Source organism: Pteropus medius, unplaced genomic scaffold (genome assembly GCF_902729225.1).
Source record: "Pteropus medius unplaced genomic scaffold, Ma_sr-lr_union100, whole genome shotgun sequence".
Lineage (NCBI taxonomy): Eukaryota > Metazoa > Chordata > Mammalia > Chiroptera > Pteropodidae > Pteropus > Pteropus medius.
The window spans coordinates 3,245,023-3,254,393 of record NW_024347791.1 but is presented as its reverse complement, the minus strand read 5'-3'; positions in this window follow the sequence as shown (position 1 = coordinate 3,254,393).

Genomic DNA, 9,371 nt, shown 5'->3' with positions numbered 1-9,371 from the left:
CCCCTCATCTCCAATCCTTGGTTCCAGGGCATGATATTTACATGGGCTCGAGTGTCTCTTCAGGTAAGGGTGTAGCTGGAGGGTCACGTGACCATGAGTGCTTTGGACATGGCTTTTGTAGGGAAAAGAATAGTATAAGGTGATATCTCATTGTAAGTCAGGTCTAACTCTTTTTGCGAAGTGATGTACACCTCATGAATCCCATCTGTGTCCATGTTAAACCACCTCCCTTCTTCCTGCGTATTTGTCAGGTCCGGTGGGGACTCGCCTCTTACCTGCTCATTTATCCCAAATTTGTCTTATCAGAAATGGGGGCTTATTTATTTTTTCTTTTCTTTTTAAACTTTTTATTTTGACACGGTTTCAAACTTACATGAAAATTTGAAAAAAAAGTACAAAAATGTTTTATACTCTTCATTTAAATTCCCCAATTATCAGTAGGCTTTATTCTCTTATATCTATACCTATTTCTCTATCTCTCTACCTTTCTTCCTTTAGCTTTATCATTCTATATAATTATGTATGTATGTATGTATTTTTGTGGTGAATAATCAGTTTTTATTTTATTTTTCACTTACAGTTGACATTCAATATTATTTTATATGAGTTTCAGGTGTACAGTATAGTGGTTAGAGATATATAAAATTTACAAACTGATTCCCCCGATTACTACCTGGCACTTCACATAGCTGTTACAATATTATGGAGTATATTTCCTATGCTGTATTCTGCATCCCTGGGACTATTTTTGAACTACCAATTTGTACTTTTTATCCCTTCACGTTTTTCATTCAGCCCCTCAACCCCCTTCCCATCTGGCAAGATCAATTTTTTCTCTGTATCTATGAGTCTATTTCTGTTTCCTTCGTTCATTTATTTTGTTCTTTAGATTCTACATATAAGTGAGCTCATATGGTATTTGTCTTTCTCTGACTTATTTCACTTAGTATAACACCCTCCAGGTCCATCCATGTTGTCGAAAATGGTAAGATTTCATTTTTTTTTTTTAGTGCCAAGTAATATTCCATTGTATTCCACTGTACCATCTCTTTTTCATCCAATCTATTGATGGGTATTTAGGTTACTTCCATATCTCGGCTATTGTAAATAATGCTGCAATGAACATAAGGGCGCATATATGTTTTCGACTTAGTGTTTTAGTTTTCTTTGGATAAATATCCAAAAGTGGAATTGCTGGGTCATCAAGTAGTTCTATTTTAATTTTTTTGAGGCGATTCCATACTGTTTTCCGTGGTGGCTGCACCAATTTGCAATTCCGCCAGCAGTGCACAAAGGTTCCCTTTTTTCCACACCCTCACCAACACTTGTTTGTTGATTTATCAATGGTAGCCATTTTCGCAGGTATAAGGTGATATCTCATTGTAATTTTATGTGCATTTCTCTGATAATTAATGACATTGAGCATCTTTTCATATGTCTGTTGGCCATCCGTATTTCCTCGCTGGAGATACAGCTATTCATATCCTCTGCCCATTTTTTAATTGGATCATTTGGTATTTTTGGTGGTGTTTTTTGAGTTTTTTATAAATTTTGGATATTAACCTATTACTGGATATATCATTGGTGAATATATTTTCCCATTCAGTGGGTTATCTTTTTGTTCTGTCTATGGTTTCCTTTGCTGTGCAAATACTTTTTAGTTTGATATAGTCCCATTTGTTTATTTTTTCTTTTGTTTCCCTTGCCCAAGGAGCTATATCAGAAAAAAATATCACTAAGAGCAATGTCAGCTAGTTTACTGCCTATGTTTTCTTCTAGGAGTTTTTCGGTTTGGGGTCTTACATTTAAGTCTTTAATCCACTTCGATTTTGTAGGAAAGTGGTCTCATTGTTGTTGTTGTTGTTGTTGTTGTTTTGCATATTTTCCCAACACCATTTATTGAATAGACTATCTTAACCGCATTGTATATTCCTGCCTTTTTTTCTCATAGATTAATTGACCATGTAGGTGTGGATTTATTTCTGGGCTCTCTATTCTGTTCCATTGATCTATGTGTCTGTTTTTAGGCCAGTACCATGCCGTTTTGATTATTATAGCCTTGTAGTTTAGTTTGATATTGAGTAGCATGATACATCTAACTTTGTTCTTCTTTCTCAAGATTGCTGTGGCTATTTGGGGTCTTTTGTGGTTCCATATAAATTTTAGGATTATTTGTTCTAGTTCTGTGAGAACATGCCATTGGTATTTTGATAGAGATTTCATTGAATCTGTAGATTGCTTTGGGTAGTATGGACATTTTAATGTTAATTATTCCTATCCATGTGCACAAGATATGCTTCAATTTACTTGTATCCTCTTCAGTTTCTTTCTTCAATGTCTTATAATTTTCCGAGTACAGGTCTTTTAACTCCTTGGTTAAATTTATTCTTAGGTATTTTTTGATGCGATTATAAATGGGATTGTTTTCTTAATTGCTCTTTCTTGTAGTTTGTTATTGGTGTATAAAAATGCAACTGATTTCTGAATATTAATTTTATATCCTACTACTTCACTGAATTTATTTATCAGTTCCAATAGTTTTTTGGTGAAATCTTTAGGTTTCTCTCTATATAGTATCATGTTATCTGCAAATAATGACAGTTTTACTTCTTCCTTTTCAATTCGATGCCTTTTATTTAGTTCGTTTTTCTTTGATGGCTGTGGCTAGGACCTCTAATACTGTGCTGAATAGAAGTGATGCAAGTAAACATCCTTGTCTTGTTCCTGATCTTAAGGGAAACGCTTTTAGCTTTTCACCATTGAGTATGATGTTAGCCGTGGGTTTGTCATATATGACTTTTATTATGTTGAGTTACATTCTCTCTATTTTCACTTTGCTGAGAGTTTTCATCACAAATAGATACTGGATTTTGTCAAATGATTTTTCTGCATCTGTTGATCATATGATTTTTATCCTTTATGTGGTGTATCATATTAATTGATTTGAAGATATTGAACCAACTAGAATTCTAGAAGCTTTCTGTCTCATCTGGATCGATGGCATATCTACCGATATTCACAGTGGATGTTGCGTGGGCTCCTCTTCCCAGCACTGGTGCTCTAGGCTGGGGAGACTGGGTCCCCTCTCTCCTCAAGGGGTCCTCTGCAGCTGAGATATCCATCTTGATTCTGAGCCACCACATATAGGTGTGGGATCAACTCTTTTTGCATCTTCGTCTCTCCTACCAGTCTCAGTATGGCTTCTTAATATTCTTAAATTATAGGACTTCTGTTCAGCTAGTCTTCAGATGGTTCTCCAGGTTGACTGTTTTATAACTTAGTTGTAATTGCGATGTGGTCATGGGAGGAGGCATGCACAGAGTTTCCCACTCCGCCTTCTTGACTGGAACTGTATCTATCTATTTCTGAATAATTTGAGAGCAAGTTGGATGCTCGATGCCCCTTTGCCACAAAAATACTTGTGTGTTATTTCCTAAAAACATTCTTTTATATGACCAGAGTATAATTGATTATTAATTTAATAATATTATCTAATCTATAGACTTTATTCAAGTTTTACCAATAATCCTAATAATGACCTTTACAGTAAAAAAAAAAAATGTTATTTCTGGTCTAGAATCCCATCTAGAATCATGTGGTGAGTTATGTTGCTGCTGTCTTTTTAGTGTATTTTAATCTGAAACAGTTGCTTTGTAGTTCATGACCTCGTTATGATTGAAGAGTACAGGCCATTTGTTAGTAGAATATTCTTCAATTTGAGTTTATCTGATGTTTTCTCATGATTCAATTCGGGTTATAAATTTTTGGCAAGAATACCACAGAAGCGATGCTATGTCCTCAGTGTGTCGTGTTGGAAGGCATGTGATGTCGATTCATCCCATTACTGGAGGGAGGCTGGTTTCTTAATGACTCAATTCCATATTTTCCCTTAGGCACACCAATGCAGCCACAGCAGAAACACACAGTTTTGCAATTAGCCATTGCTAATAACTCCAAACTCCCTTTGGCTTTCTTAAAAGAATTTGCCCAGTCCATAACATAGCTCAAATCTTACTTTTTTTTTTTTTTTTATCTTTCAATGTGAGATAATCACAAGACTTTTAAGAGACTCAGTTCTTTTGCTCTGCCTGCCTGATGAGGAATTGGCGAGAATCAAATAAGACAGTAAATGAGAAAGTCGTTTGTAAACTGTGATGAGTGGTAGAGATCTGAGGGATCGTGATTGCGATGAGGATTACTTTCTTAGATTTCAACAAGATAAAGGATTTCAGGTGGCAACTAAGAGGGAGCCCCACTGAGAATTGTTCGGGGTCCTGCATCCCAGGGAAGAATCTATTTCATTTCCTTTCTCTATGTTCATTGCTCACCTTTCCTTCTGCCTACGATCCTGAAAGCTCCAGTCTTCCAGATCTGTCCTTGTTTTATCCCCAGCAACCCTGGCAGTGTGGTTGAGTCAGCAGGTTTTTCAACCTTGTTATTTGCACTCATGTCTAGGATGTTAATATATTTACCTGCATTGTGTTCTGCTGGCCTCTGAGTGCCAGAGGGCATGAAAATATTAACTTCTGTTCATGCAGAGAATTTGCTACTAACTCCAATGCTTCATTTTTTAAAAATTCATTTATGGAAACCTTACAAGAGTTTTACAGCTTTTCCAGTTTATCGATCTGATTCAAATATCATAGAGGTTATTTTATCTTTTCTTGCCCTGTATTTTAAGAATTGTTTTAAATAGATTTTCCACTGATTAAAAATAAATTATTCTCATGGTAGAAAATTTGGAAAGATCAGAAAAGTAAAAAGAGGAAAATACTCCTTAAGACTTAACTCTCTGAAGCACCCACTTTCAACCTTTTTGGGTCTGTGATTCCTCTTTCTCTCTGTCTTGCTCGCTACATTTTAAGAGTTAGACTATTCAGTATTTACAATTTGGAATGTGTCTTTTCTTCACAATTAACTAACTCTACCTCTACTTCAAGGTTTCATTCAATTTTCTGCTCATCTTTGAAATTATGGGCTGGTCCTAAGCACGTGGACCATAAGCGCTAAACTTGCCCCCACCTCAGATTGAGGGGGAACTTACTCACTATGTTGGTAGGTTTATAAATAGCACAAAGAAGCAGAACACCAGGGTGTAGGCATTTTGAAATGAAATATAGTCGTATTAGAGTCTCTGCAACTGTACTTGTTAGTTTTGTGATGCTGGATAAAGTTTCTTAATTGCTCTAGGTCTCAGTTTTTTCTATTGTAAAATAAGGATAATATATCTATCTCTGAAAGTGGTTGTATAGATTAAAAGACACAATCTGTTTAGCTTTTTGGCACATAATACATGCTCAGTAGTTCAACAACTTCCCTATCTATCAAAGAAATCATTTTTTTTTCCTACCAGGGATCCATTCCCCTTCTCCTTAGTACAGTGCCCTGATAGTCCTCTGGGAAGGCACTTGTAGTCTACCTAGTCTGTGTGGTTCAGGTAGAGCTGACTTCACCTCTAGCCCCACGGAAGGATATATAGCCCTTGTTAAACTGGCCATTCACAGTGTAGCCTGTTTCCCCATAGTAGGTGGTTCAGGGTGAGTGTTATGGACCAAATGTTTGTGCCTCCCCAATCCAGATGTTGAAGCCCTAACTCCCCAATGTGAATTGTATTTGCTGGTGGGGACTTTGGAAGGTAATAAAGTTTAGGTAAGGTCATGAGTTTGGGGACCCCATAATGGCATTATTGTCTATATAAGAAGAGGAGGAGAGACCAGAGTTCTTTATGTGAGGACACAATGGGGAGGTGGCTGTGTGCAAGTCAGGGAGAGGGTTCTCACCAGAACACAGGCATGCTGGCATCTTGATCTTGGACATCAAGCCTCTAGAACTGTGAGAAATAAAATGTTTGTTGTTTAAGCCTATGATATTAGTCAGCCCGAGCTGACTAAGACAAAGGACATATGACCAAAGCTCAGCCTCAGCGAAATATAATTATAAAACTTTGATGTGACATCTGGAAAAGAGAAGCTCTCTTTCCACTTGGCTTGAAGCCGGGATCATACAAGCATGATTGTAGGAGCTTTTGCCTCCATCTCCACCCCTGCCACCAGTGTAGAGAAAGCGTCAATGAAATTTAAGCCGATACAGTGGAAAGCAGAGTTGAGGGACAGAGACACTGATTTCTGTCAAAATTATCTGACCAACTGGATCCAGCCTTGCTTAAAGCTAGAATACCTAACTTTTTCTTTGACTGACCCACTAACAGCTACCCCTCCACCATTTAAAAGCTGGTTTGAGTTGAGTTCTGTCATTTACAATCAAATTTGACCAAGACATTTTCTTGGCCTCTGCTTTTTAAAGACTGAAGGTCCTGCTAATCCTTTCTTCAGAGAAGATTTACCTGTGTCAGGAGTTGTCCATTCAGGAGCACACTGGGGCCAAATAGTTAATATTCACTCGGGGCACCAGGATCTGAACGCACATCTGCAAATGGGGGGCAGGGGAGAAACATATGATGCTCGACAAATCACAAAGCAAGTTAACTCAAGCTGTCCGGGACATCTTGGTCTGATGGCTTGGCGTAACAAAAGTTAATGAAGGTTGACATGCAATTCAACTTCTTTTCTTATTATTTATTCCTAATTAGTATTAAAGAAATCTTTTTTACTTATCAAATATCCCCCTTCTCCAATTTTTTCACTCTCAGGAAATCCTATTATACCTCTACTGGAACCATGTTTTTAAATCATTCAATCCCTTCTGACTTGAGGTTGACAAATTATATGTAAGTTACTTGTCATATCTATAGTAGTATTTATATATTCTTCTTAACTCATTTCAAGTCTTCTAAACCTTATTTTGTTTCTTATATCGCTGTTTCAATACAGTTAAAGATACAACTGAACGAAATAAAAGGATTTTATATTTAGATATGCAGTAGTTTAGGTATTAGTCTATTTGGAGATAGATAATATAAATAACGTATAACCTAATCCACAATTAAATACCACCCACCTTCCCCCTTCCTCCCCATTAAGGAGTTTGTTATTGGTTCAGTTGCTGAGTCATACTACCAAAGGCTGTGGCTCTTTTTGTCCTTCTGCTGCACTATCCTTAGCAGGCTAGCTTTTCATACTCTACTCATTACCTAATAAATGCAAAATGATTGTTGCAGCCCCAGACACCACATCCACATCCTAGGAGGAAGAAGAGGGAGGGAGGAGCTTCAGTGATCTGTCTCTTTAATCAGAAAAGCAAAAGCTTTCTCAAAAGTTCCCACCATGCTTTCCTTTTTACCTCTTTGGAAGAAACAGACATGTAGTAAGGGGGGAAAAAAACTAAGAACACTCATGATTCACCACTTCGGAATGGACGTGTCGCTGCCCAGAATGAAATTGGTTCTATTAGGAAGGAAGAAGGGAGGAGGATGGCAGGCAAGTGAGCAATGAACAGTGTCTTCCATAGAGACCCATTTCTGAATAAATAAGTTCCACTTTTATGGGGTAAAATGCATAGATGTCTGTGTATATTCTTTTATGTTTTTATGTTTATAAAAATGCTTATCTAGAAATGAAGTAATATAGATAAAGTGTTTAATGCCTATTAGTAGGCACCATAGAAAGGTTTGATATCATTTTTTATTGTTTAGGCATCGACATATTTATATGTAAATATAGACACAGTTTCTAAAAGTACTTCCTCTTCTCCCCGTTGGGATTGCCAACATCTCTTCTAACTCCTGGATGGAACACAAGTTAGCAACACGGAGAAAATGCATCACTCTGCAAGCCGACCGTGTCCACCACTGATCCTCAGTGATACCCTTTGCATGGTGACGTTAAATGCTGATTCTCTCCGGGAGCACATGTGTGGGTTCTCAGCAGGATTCCCCCGCAGGTGATATAGCACCTGACTCCAGCTAGGGCCCCGTATTCCAACTCCTAGGTCTTTGCTAAGGAAGTCTCCTCCTCAGGGACCGAGTCCTTGGTCCCAGCTTATGGCTACATTCTGCAATAGCCATGCTGTAACTCACAAGAGACCCCTCATCCTTTCCACAACTGTGGGAGCTCAGCCTTTTTGGCTTCTTCTCCCTCTTTGCCTTGGCATTTCTCTCCAGTTCTCTTCTTCTTCTGCTCAAATGTACATGTAGCAGGGAAGATCAGAAAATATGACGCTTAACCAACAACCAACTTTCCACAGAGGAAGGAAGTGCTTGACTCCACTTTCTGCACGTGTCCTCAGACTTTCTTGGTGATGCCCTCAGAGCCCCCCTTTCACATCTCGGAGGGAGGAGTGACCCCGCCTTCCCTGTGTGGGAGAAAGTGGCAAAACCAGACCCACACCCCCGAGGATTCTGCTGGTATCCCAGAATTCTGTCTCTTCCCCGTCATCCGCTTATATGGAACAGAGGTTTGGGAGTTCAGCCTCCCTTTGACAGCCCACGGGGGTTCGGGGCCTTCAGTATTCTCAGTTCCCACCAGAATGTGGGCTACTAGATACCACTTTGCCAAGTCGCTTTGAATCTTAATAGCTAATTCCAGATCAGCAGTAAAAGTTCCATTTGACACCCTGCTTCTCTGGTTACTTTAACCTAATTAGAAATTAGATAAACGATCAAATGTGCATATAAAAGGAAGTAGAGCAGTGTTTCCATAAAAACGAAGTTCAGTTACTCAGAAAGCCTTGTAAAGCCAAGTCATTTAAAAATGCTGTTCAGTCGGGCATCCGTGAGGTAACAGCAAGCAGCTGGGAAACAATAGAAGAAATGGAGAGTGGTTCTTCCCTCAGATCGCTTCCCGTGCATCTCTACATCCTCCTTCCATTTTAAAGGTTTTGAAACTAGACATTGAAATCTAACAGAGGTTTTATACCAGAAGATTGGGACGTCCCATTTACAGGCCTGCGCTGAAAGATGTGAGCCCCGAGGCGGAAGGCAAACACACGTGCATTAATACGTGTTGGGTTGAAACAAGATCTTTTAAGTGCGTGTCTTTCATTTTTAAAGATTTCTCTCCTTTAACCATCTTTTCAACTATCTGGTTGTAATCATTCTGGATAACAGGGCTTTGACAGCAGCTCATAGTACCAGCTGCCAGCTCGCAGGCACCCTTGCAGACAATCTCGCCGCCAGTGAGAAATGTAGAGCAGATTCCTGCCTTTCTCACAAAGCCGCTCCCCGCCATTCCCCGCCGTTCCCCAGACTGTCAGTCTTCCCAGCAGCGATCCAGTTTCCAGCCTCCTTGTGCACCTCAGGATTGTTGCATCTGTTTCTGTTGCTGTGTGGGGATGTGAAGGCAAAGTGGGGTCGGGGGAAGACTTGGGGACCATCTGCCTTGAGTTTCTTCTTGACTTTTTATCACCCCACTTTTCTTCAATAGCCTGGAGTAGTAATTCATAAATACATACATACATACATAATTTTTAAACAT